The 12,085-nt window shown below is 40.2% G+C and overlaps 1 protein-coding gene across 1 annotated transcript in view; it reads right to left on the bottom strand.

Annotated features, from left to right (window-relative positions):
- Positions 1–8,668, bottom strand: part of LOC122397583 — a 188,650-nt gene extending 179,982 nt beyond the window's left edge. The window contains exons 1-2 of the mRNA XM_043396840.1: positions 7,953–8,668; positions 4,871–5,054 (exon numbers count right to left, since the gene is read on the bottom strand). The gene's annotated coding sequence lies outside the window, so the exon portion shown is untranslated. The remainder of the gene's footprint in view (positions 1–4,870; positions 5,055–7,952) is intronic.
- Between the last annotated feature and the right edge of the window lie 3,417 nt (positions 8,669–12,085).

Below are 12,085 nucleotides of genomic sequence, written 5' to 3'. Positions count from 1 at the left end.
CGAGATAATTGGGCAAAATTTTTGGCGGATAAACGAAATTTATAACCGATTATTTCATTCTCCAAATAATCTGATCTTTTTCAATATTCAAGGTTGGTTAACAGCAACCTAGTCTTTGTTCATAAATTTTTCTTTTCACCGGGAACTTTAATTTTTTTATATTTCTTTTTTAGCACCGGTTTGCGATTCGACTTTATAAATTCATAGTTGACAGTTCATTTCGATCCTCCAATCTTCCAAGAACGATACAACCGAGAATATATTTTCTATGAACCGTTGAGCGTTGGTAAAAAATTATGCAAAAATTGTTTAAAATGCCACAGGCCCGTAACAATGAAGAATTTCTCTTCATTACGAATAAAATAATTTCCATCGCGGGGGTCGTGGATTAATTAAATCAAGATTAAATTCGACAAGAAATTCCAGAAAAAATTCTTTCAGACACCGGGATCCCGGGCCAAATTCTCCCCTCCCCCTTTCCTCCCAGCAAACGATTAATTGTTAATTAACGGCGTCGGTGGGTTCGTTAATTAGCAGCGAGGATCGGGCTACGTTGAATTAATAGGAAGTTAATTGTAGGAGGTTTGGAATTTATTTTCCAACGACGTGGCCGAAGCGGCGGTCGCGCAAATATTTGTCCCGTCACCCTCCCCCCCACTCCAGCTCTGTTCCACCCCCTCTAGCGGGCTCTTTGAAAGCAGAAAAGTGGCTGTTTAACCTGGCAACCACTCCTCCCGCGGCTCCTTTTTTTTTATATTTGCCTCCACACGCGCCGGGACGAAATGAAAATTCCATCTCTCGTGAGACGGCCGCTGACCTTGCCGGGGAAAAATTCACCGGTTCGCTTTTCTCGCGACACGTTTTTTCACCCCCTCCCTGCGCCCGGAAAATAGAAGCGGGACCAGGCAATTAGCGACGGAGACGCCGTCTCCGAGCGTCCAAAGAGGACTATTTTACGAAAATTGCTGCCAGCTACGAAACTTCCGGCTCTAAATTATACATTCGACGCTCCGGGAGACTTCATTTATTTATTCATTCGACGGTTTTCGTTCGTCGTTCGAAGAATTATTTATATTTGTAATCTAACCTTTAAAAATATTGTGTTGAATTTCACGTATACAGAAATCAATCTTCGTAGATAAGTAGGAAAACATATACCTTCCATATATAATAAAGACTACTTATATTATAGTGTTTGGCGAATTTTTATTCTTACGAGCAGATACTTTTAAAATGCGGAGAATTATTTTTTGGGACCGATAGTTTCCGTTTATTAATAAATTTTTAATCTCATTAACTTTCTCGGCCCCCTTAGTTCGTAAATCGAACGCGAAAGAAACGAGGTTGGCGATTGTTCGCGGCTCGAGGCCCGTGAGAAAATGGCGTCGCGAGACAGAGAAGGCCCTCGGAAGTTTCGCGAAGATGGTCGGGTGAATCACCGAGTGAACCTCGATGGAAAATGACGCGAAAATTAGCGTGAAATCTCGCTTTCTCGCGGATTTCGAGCGAAGCGTTCGCGAGAGGAGAGAGCCGTCAGAGTTTGCGGGAACTTGAACTCGCTGGTGAAAAGTTTGCCGCCGGAAACCACGCGGTAATTATTGCGTAACTTCGACCGGGACTCTTTGTTAATAATGAACGCCACTCGAGACGAGTATCCGATGTTGAGCGCTCGAGGAAGCGTGAACTTCATCTTCGCACTTCTGTTTCCGTCCTCTCATCGGCTGTTACTTCCACATAAAATTTCCCACTCTCTTTCCTTTTCCATTTCACTTTTCCGACTCGCGCCGTTCTTATATCTCGCATTTCTCGACGAAAGTTTCTCCAGCCCATTTAATTATTCACATATTTACGAAGGGGCGGAAACAAGCAAAGCCTATATAATTGAATTAAAATTAAATATGTTAACGCATTAGGCAAACCGAATAACTTTCATCTCGTTCCGCCGTATTGGAAAAAAGGAAACGTTGGCGTTTGCAATAAATCGACTGTTTTTACAAATTACACGGTTTCCTTTATGTTTGAGAAACGCGAAAACGTTACATAAGGGATAATGAGAGAAAGCACGATAATACAATTCACTGCCAGGATCACTTTAACACGATTCGAATGAGACTGGGAAGATGGCCGTGAACTTGGCCACCACGATGCATCGACCACAGGCCCACGATCAATGCGCGCGCACGTCAATCATGTGCAGATGCCCAATCTCGGTCTTGAGCGCATCTTTGTATGAGCGGTGCCCGAGAGGTGCTACCGTTGAGCGCCCTGGTGGACCAAGCGTTAATTATTTCTCGAACGCTTTAACACGATTTTATGAATCGTTACTTTTAATTTCGATGTGAGAATTAAAACGAAAGGGAGAATATTTCAGTGCGACGAAAAGGTGCAGGCGATCGATTTAGGGTGCAAAGATAGTCTCCGGTGGCCATCGAGTTATTAATCTCGCCTCTCCCGCAACGGGGGAAAAAGCACTCTGATTTTTCCCGGGGTCGACGGAGGATCATAAATATTACATTTTACGATCTTAGTCGCGCGTTCGTACGTGGCTTTCGTTGGGCCTGTCGTGATCGTCGCGACAACACTGTTGTGGTTGGCTCACGACGAAGAAGTTTTGCTGGTTGGTTTTTTAAATTCTTTATTGCGTGAAGTAATCCTTTTCGGATTTTTTAGTGTGCTGTGGTCGTAGCTCGCGGGCTACCTTATATACCTAATTTTGGTGGGTGGAGACGCCGGAGTCGGAATAGAAAATTGGGAGTGGTTTATCAGGATTGGCTAATTGGGAAAAATGTAGGCTGGGACCTAGGAAAAGGAGTGGAGGTATGCATAGGGCTGTTCTGGAAAAGGAAAGTCGGTTAAGAGGACACCAGGGTAAGTGAAAACATGTGGGAAATATGGGTGGTCGAGCGGCGCCTCCAACCACCTAGCCGACGTCTGGCCTTGAGGGTACCACTTGCCCAGGCGACGAAAACTGCCTAATGAACAGGCGAGCAAGTGGTTGGGCCCTAACACTTGGGCCTACCCTACGTATTATATTGAGTCGCGACGGGACGCTCGAGGGTCTGCTACGCAACAGGGCCTTTGCGCCACGCTTATTAAGCGAGCTATAATTTTATGGCGTTTAATGAATTCGAAACTTCTCGGGAACCCCGAGAACGGTAGGATCGCTGTAGAATGTTCGGGAACTTGGAGGAATCTTCGTTCGGCAAGCTTCATAGACAAGGTCCGTTCAAGGAAAGCTCCTTGTTTCGAAATGGGACTTTCAGTTTTTAAAGGAAAAAACGATCGCTTGCATTGGCCAACATTTACGATTTAATTGCAGCATTTACCAAGCATACAATTATTCTGATAACAATAATGACATTACTATTACTTGTTATCATCATTATCAATAATATTAATTCCGCGGTATCGAGTTATATACTAATGGTGTCTGGCCATCATTCATTATTTCAATTTGATGAAATAACAAAGAGTCGGAATAATGTAAATATTCAGCGTTATTCCGAATTTCAATGTATTATTTATTATTGGAATTTGTGGAATTTCGTCTCGAATTCGATACGACGAATCATTATTATATTTATTATTATTATTATTAAATAATACATTTTAACAGGCAGTGACCTTTGTTACAAACTTTTACAGCTAAAATACAATACAAAATACTAAAATAGTAATATTTATGCGTTGGAGGATGTTTTTGTTTTTAACGTTCGTCGTAAGTGGAAATAGCAAATATTGGTCGGACACAATATACCTATGTTCGATAGGAATGTTTTTCAAAATGAAAACTGAGAAAAATATTTTTTAAATTGATCCAAGAATTAAGCAAGTATTCGTACACTTAAATCACCAATAATTGCCTCCTATTTCAATAATAATAATAATAACATTGGAAGAGTTTGAATATGTCTGCGAATTTCAGGAACAAATTGCGCGTGAAAACAAATCGCGAAACGCTGCGTTGCACTCGAAATGTTCTCCCGGAAGTTGAGTTGTCGAAGAGGGAAAGGGGGAAGGGGAGTAATAAAGCGCGCGGGGCGAAATTGAAAATGCAAATCGAGGGAACGGAGTTTCGTAGGTAGCCGCGAAAACTCAGCAGGTAGAATCGCCCGGGTCCGGCGAAAATTTCCGGAATCTCTGGGCGAATGATAGCGCCAGTTACCAACCTACTTCCGGTCCGCGCGTAACAGCTGCTTTGCATAACCTATTTAGCCAGCCACCCTCGCCTCCACGTCGGAATTAAAATTGCAATTGAAATCCTTCGAATCTCGACCTTTCGATCGTTTTGGCTTCGAGAAAGTTATTCGTTTCGCGGGAACACCTTTCAAGGCGAACTCTTTTTTTTTTTTTTTTTTTTTGAGGTTATGTAACCGTCTACAGGATTAGCAGATACAACAAATAGTGCAGAAACTGACTAATACATTATAGTAATTACGATAGAAAGATTGTTGGATCGCTGAACCGAAGAAGAACATTGAAAATTAATTGTAAATATAAATAACAATGCTCAAGGAATTTGACGAAACTCGATACTTCGATACGCTTGAAATAACTGCGATTCTTGTTGTAATATTAACAGTAATATCCCATTACAAAACCGTTAGGAAGGTATAATATAAACGGTATACAAATAAATATTGAATAACGAATGAAAAATATTGAGAATCGAGGAGTTCGAGATAGAAAGAAATAAAAGTTTATGAAATATTAAGGAATACGATTGAAGCACCGATGTCGAGCAATTTAGGTTATGGGCGAAATTCTCGCGCCAATTGATTCGTCAAGCCCGCGGGACGAGGTTCGAGGACTGTTTGCGAAAATCTAGACTGAAGAGAACAGCATGCAGATAGAATTTCAAAGGACTTACCCTTCATGCCGAGGACTAGCAACTTTCTCTGTTGGAGGACACTTTTCCGCGATCGATTTCCCGTCGATCGTGCTCGCACCACCGTCCACGCGTTCGAGGAACAACTTCCGAAACTACACGATCACTGGCGATCCCGTTTCGCGCACTATTGATCGGCCAGATGCTTCAGGAACACCAAACACTTCTGCGAACAACCGAAAGTTACAAATTTACTAAACGATACGAAAATTTCGATTGCTGGACTACCGGTCACCGGTGACCGACGCTACGTATCGCAAAATCGTTTACAATTGAGGTTAGAACCACTACGAAACACAATGTCTACGAAAAAGAAAAAATAATTCCACGTTTAAGTAATTCATTATATTATAATTCACAAAATTCCCGTTCCATTGGCTGTACTTGTCCCGTAAATATGGTCGATTTGTCAACTTTATAACGTACGTTACCCTTTATTTCGTGTCCGTAGAAATGGCGAAGCTAGCCTGGTTCTTGTAGTCTCCCATTTACCGTGGAAACCCTAAGCTCAAATGCACGCTGGCTATTTAATTTACTAGCAATTTTCGGACCCATTTTCCTCCCGCTTCGTTTGCTAATGACGGTGATTTGTCAATCCACCAGCTGGTGTAGTTTTTCCCAGACCACCGTGGCCATTCTTTACCTACTAAACCACCAAAATTTGCATACTTGCCCGCGTTATATCTCACGGTGCTTCTAAATATAATAGCATTTTTATTCGGACTAACCTAAACGGATATATGTATTTGCGAAACCTCAGATCTCTTTTTACACGTTAGCTACACTTTTGTCAAACAATTGGAAGAATAAAATAATCGGGCATGTTCTTTAATGATTACGAAAATAACTGATATATTTAAAATAATCCTTCCATTACGATCCCGCCGAGCACACTAATTAGTCGTCAACGGTTTTCGTCGTCACGCCATAATTTCTCGAATGTTCGATAGAGTGCACCATGTATCTGAGATTTACATCAATTTCTTCTAACAATTTTAATATACAATATCTTCGTCTATTATCTGATTCAAACAAATTCTAGGAAATTGCACAAAATACAATGTTTAATTTTAATATGTTTACTTAAAGAATCTAAATAATTAACCAAAATACATATATATTATCTACAGAACAAAGTTCCTAACCTCAAGAAAAGAGGTTTCCCTTTTATAAAATACAAAAAAGTGACCAAGTCTTTTCGCGATACACTCTTAAGAAGTATATTTTTTTTTAATTGGAAAGAAAGCCCATTTGGTAGATTGCTTTGGTAATCTACTCGGCGGTACAATTAAAATTGCCAAGTACGGACCCGTGCCCGAGCTTTTTTTTCCGTTTCACATTCGCGGCTGAATTTCGAGGCGCGAAGGGAAAACCTATTATCAAGATTACCATAGTTTCTACTCAGAGTTACAATTATGTTTATCTACAGCGTTGCCGGCCGCTCTTTTCCCCGTTTGTTTTGCAAAAATCTACACGGTGGCGTGTAATTAGATAAAAAAAAACTCGTTTCACGAGTCCCTGTTTCCGGTGCGATTAAATTATAATCCCAGTCTTTTCCTCCCCCTCCTACTCCTCGATGTTTAAATACATTCAGCCGCGAAACAACTTCGACGAACACGTTAATCGACGATCCCCTGAAACGATTTTTTTAAAGGGTAAGCCGTAAGACGACATTTTTATCATTTTTTTTAGCAAGGAACTATACAACGTCTCCACAATATTCCTGAAATCGTCTAAAAAGAAAAGGCTTGCAAAGGTTATTTTAAAAAATCGTGCCTTCTTCAAAATTAACATCTGCAACCCTGAAACTCGTACGTTACTGTTACGATAGAAGTATTTCAGAAATCATTATAAATATTAAACATTCGAATTGTTTTAATCCAAGCATCGATCTTTATACGAATCTCAGATATTTGGCGAACGAAATAAAAAATAAAATAGGAGCCCCATAAAATCGCGTACCTTTGGGGTTCGCAACAATTTTGTGTATTTATTCCGGTATCTCGAGCAGACTACACGCGCCACATTCTACAAGAAAGAGTTATCTCGATCTCCATTTTCGTTGCAATTCGAAACGTTCTGATATTAAAAATACCTGGAGGAGACGCGAAGAACGGGAACCGTAAGTAGGTGGCACGATGTTTCCTTCCGGGTGTGCTTTAAGCTCTTTCCAAGTCCGGAGGAACTTCGTACGCGTTTCGAGAACACGGATCGACTTTAAAAAACGTAGAAACGTTGGGACCCTGTCGCAGTATGCATGCCGGGGGGGATTTCGGTATTAATTTTTTAAATTCCCCGAGGAAAATGGAACCCCGTGGATAGCAGTCGAGGAAACTGTATTTTTCCTGGTCTCTGGGGTATTATTATATATCATCCGTGCTACACCCAACATTCTCCAATTTTATTTCCTAGAGAAACTAACTATCTACGACTTTTGTGACATTTGACTTATATTTATTATTTTTTACTGTTTTTCGTGAAAACTCGACACGAGAATCTTAGGAAAAGTTCTTTCAACATTTACGTAAAGAATAGAGAAGAAAAACCGAACTTTGGGGTTTTGATCTCGCGACCTCCACATTACGACAACGATTCCTTTTGTCTTACGAGTACGGAAATAATCCTTGTTTGGATTTATTAAATAACAAAATTTTAATATTCATCATAAACTATGAAATTGTTCACAATATCTAGAGTTAATTTTTCAATTAAAAATTTTAACTGGCTGTATCGTCTGCCCGCGGTTCAGGATTCCTATGAATGCACGACGTTAGTTGGATCTTCTCTTTTATTCAGAGCAACAATGTACAGAAGCTCATAGCGACCCCGTTAACAGAATCTACAATCCGAGCAAAGAGCCTTTAGTTGAAACGTGGACTCTTCCTCGGGTTTGACGAGTTCGTTTAAACCAGTGGTTTTCAAACCCCTTGAAAGGCGACCTCTTAAAAAACGAGAAAACTTCTTTGACAGAGACATGAAAACGACAAGCTTTTCTTACGGTTACTTTGGTCGGTTCTAATCGAAGCTTCGTCGACTTTAAAGCGTTTTTGAGGACACAACTCACCTGTGAAGACTCCAGGGGAACAGGATCTCTTCTCCCGGAGGACACTCGTTGAGAAACAAGCACGTCACAAAACCACACGGCACAACGTCATCGCTCGCGATCGAAAACCGAAGTGAAACCGGAAGAAAAGTCTGTTACTGGTCACTTTTCATTCTTCGACCGTTCACCGCCCCTTCGATTCTTTTCTAACTCGAGATTATCATCGACCTATCGTTCCTCGCCGGTCATGTCTCCTCGATACCACGCGATTCGAACAGGTTTCGATATCCTTTTTCAGCCTGTTCGTGCTTCCCCCCCACTGTCGCGCCTTCTTCGGTCCGTTTCGGCCGAGTCCTGGCTGAAACGAGGGTGTTTCGCATTAATCTGGCTCGCCGGGAGATCGTTAAACGCGTCACTGGGTCAAGGACGGGAGTTAAATTTGCTTTTCGCGCGGCCTTCGCCCCGGGGACTGCGAAAGACGCGTTTGATCGAGGAACAGAAACAAAACGGGGCCGGAAAATGTCATGTCGGACCAGAGATTCTTTCTACGAGATCGGTTATTTCGTTTTAGACTGGACACTAATCAAAATCTGAATACTAATTTCTATAACTCCTGAATGGAAAATTAATAACCCCAACTAGAGATAATGAGACTAAAAATATTATTCAACGAATGGAACGAAGGTAAGAGACATTACAATAAATTTCGAGAATATCTTTCGAAACTGATACACGGTGTTCGGCCACCCCTGGGAAAAATTTTAATGAGGGATTCCAGAGGACAAAATAAGACGAAAAACAGGAATAGCAATTTGTTGATGGAGGCTTCGTTAAAAAGTTATTAACAATTAAATTAAAAAATTTTAAATCGTTTTGGAAAAATTATTTTTGGTTGCGGGGGTCAATTACAATTATTTTTGGTGAATAGACATACCCCCGAAATCCTGCGCATTTTTGAGAAAAAAATTCAGTACGGGCGGAACTTTAAGTGTTAATAACTTTTTAACAAAGCCTCCATCAACAAATTGGTATTCTTGATTTTCAACTTATTTTGGCCTCTAGAATCCCTCATTAAAATTTTTGCCAGGGATGGCCGAACACCCTGTATAACCTGATCTAACGAGATTTTAATGAAAATATATCTGAAATAAGAATAATTAAAAGTTTAGTTATTACAATTTTTTGAAAAGAATAACGAAACTCGAAAATCTCAAAGAACAACTAAGAACAGATTCCTACTGAAACGAAGGCCTTTCTGGCAAAAGTTGCCAGGTTCGTAGTCTTCTAAACACTGTCCCAATTGTTTTTACCGTCGCAAAGGACGAACTATTCGAGAAAAGCACTCGATAAACCATTTGTGACCGTTTCGCGAGGCTCGTAGACGTTAAACACTGACACGTCGACGCGTTCGTTTCCGTCTGAATAGCCGCGAAAGACTGAGGGGTCGGCGGTCGACGGTCGTCCTCGACCGCGCTGGTCTCCGAAATAATGTAAACAAGGACGCGAACCAATTGCAGCTCTCGAGGGTCGGTCGAGGGAAGGGAGATCCCGTCCTTGGACTTTTACGAAGAATTTTATGAACGCGTCTTTTCATGCTCTTTCGTTGGGAATTTCTCCTTTTATTGTGGTTCTACGTTTCAAGCGATGCAATTTCATACGCGTATATCTTTTATATCGTTGGCATTTTTCTGAAACTTTTGCCGAGATTAGTATCTCCTCGCGTTGATCTTTCTTTTACGCGGCTGGATTTTATATCGGTTTTCTTTCGGTAGAACGATTCCGATATTTTTCACATAAAACAGTTTTTATAGCTTTTCGAGTGAAAAATTGGAAAAATGTACCTTTGATTTTCGAAACGCGAACTTTTATGTGAGCCTTTCGCTTCGCCGGAAACAATTTTGACAGATTCTTTTCTCGGAACATTTTCTTAGTTGAATCGTTTAATTTTTTATAGTTATTCAAACTGAAGAAGTGATTTATAAATTTAGTAATTGCAAGATACTATTTTCTTTACGAAGGATCGAAACATTGGGATTAATAAATAATATTGTACGAACCACCACCGCACGAATAGCCTAAAAAATTTCGAAATAGAAAAATTAACATATCACTTGAATAAAAAGAACACTAACTGTATATAGAATGAAAACCATCGTCCCGGAATGAATCCAATTTAGAAATAGGTTCGTTTACCCTTTAACCAGAAACTGGAGTCTGGAACCACCGAACGATTAACGCGAGTTTCGAAGTTCCAAATGGTGGAGCGTTCGTGGCAGAGGTGAAAAAGTTATCGAAGCGAGAAGGCAAGCGTCGTGTCGAGAGGGCGAGTAGCGTTCGGAAAACGGGACAGTCGAGGTCATGGGACCGTTGATTATTGTCAAAGACAAACGGCGAAGCGATCTCGAAGGAATTCTTCCCTCAAAGAACAACCCTTCTCGAGAAATTCTCGAGTATTCTCTTTTGACGGCCGGGCGTCGAGTGGCCTCGGTGTCGTCGCGACGCCCACGTTTCGATCCTTCGACTTCCTGCTCGATACACATCATCTGTCTAATAAAAAAACCGTACGTTAGACAGGAAAAAATAAACGAAACAACGACCCGCTATAAATCGTCTCCTTTTTTTAAATTCGTTACGTTTTTGGACATTAATTTCTGAAATTTCTTAACAGATTAAAAAAGTCAACACACACGGATAATTTTGATTGAAAATTTTGTTAATCTCTTCAACGATTCTGTAATCTATTTTTGCCAACACCATCGCTTATACATACAGGGTGTTTGGCCACTACTGGGAAAAACTTAAATGAGAATTTCTAGAGGCCAAAATAAGACGAAAGTCAAGGATACCGATTTGGTGATTGGGACTCTGTTAACCAGTTGTTAACGTGTAAGGTTCCCTTACAGACATTTCTGTAGAAAACATTTCTGGCCACACAGTATATTTTCGGTAAAGAATTTTTTTCTCGAAAGTGCGTAGGAATTCGGGAGTATGTCTATTCACCAAAAATGATTGTAATTGACACCCTCGACGGAAAATAACTTTTCCAGAAAGATTTGAAATTTTTTAATTTTGTTGAAAAATTGGTCCACTTACTCAAATTTTTTTCTCGAAAATGGTTCGGATTTCGAGGGTATGTCTATTCACCAAAAATGGTTGTGATTGATCCCCGCAACCAAAAATAATTTTTCCATAGTGATTTGAAATTTTTTCAATTAATTTCTTAATAACTTTTTAACGAAGCCTCAATCAAGAAATTGATATTCTTGATTTTCGTCTTATTTTGGCCTCTAGAATCTTCCATTAAAATGTTTCCCAGGGGTGGCAGAACACCCTGTATGGATCGCATAATCACGATCGAATCGATAGCTGGTAGTTTAAATCCTCTTAGCCGTCTTTGAAGCGTCCATAACCTTTAAATATTTCTATTGTGCGTACGGTCAGCCATTTTCCCAAGTTCGAAACAGAATTCTATATTTAACGAGACCCGGCGAAGTAGTTTCACAGAAACGTTAATAACTTTCGAACGTGTCGATTTCGGTTGAAATTTTAAACACCTACGAAACGAAATTAGTTTCGTTTATTTTTTTTTTTTTTTTCGAAAGTTTAGCGAACAATATGGCGGTGCCACGAGTTTCCACCGAGAAAAGCGTCAAAGAGAAACCATCGGTTATTAACGCGGTCTTTTACCGTGCGTAAACATTTGCAAACGCCCGTTAAACGATTTTTAGGAGCCCGGCCGGGGCTTTTAGAGAATTGTTTTCTGTCGTTGCAACATTAATTTCATACACTCACCGGGGTTTGCAGCTGTAATTTGTTCAAAGTACTCCTTGAAATTCAAAGGGCATTGTAGCTGCTCGACTATGGAAACAAATAAATATTCCACGTTAGCTGCGAGCATTATTTTCCACCGAGGATCGTCGAAACGTTGAACGGTACATTTTCACAAGCCACTGTTCAGGTTTAGCGACATTTGTTACGCCTAAATTCGAAAATAATCGCGTGAGAAAAAATTCTTAAATCACGAGAGATAGTTACTAAATGTTTAATAATAATTGTAAATTTCTAGTCCCTCCATTTTTAACAAACTCAAATTTTCTAATGATAAGTCAAAAGGCTACTTTGTATTTAAAATCATATTCATGAAATGAAATCTG

The sequence above is a fragment of the Colletes gigas genome, unplaced genomic scaffold, assembly GCF_013123115.1.
Source record: "Colletes gigas isolate AHSC1104 unplaced genomic scaffold, ASM1312311v1 Colletes_gigas_Sc00009, whole genome shotgun sequence".
NCBI lineage: Eukaryota > Metazoa > Arthropoda > Insecta > Hymenoptera > Colletidae > Colletes > Colletes gigas.
Note: the sequence above shows the minus strand (reverse complement) of the source record. Positions and strands in the feature narration are given on the sequence as shown.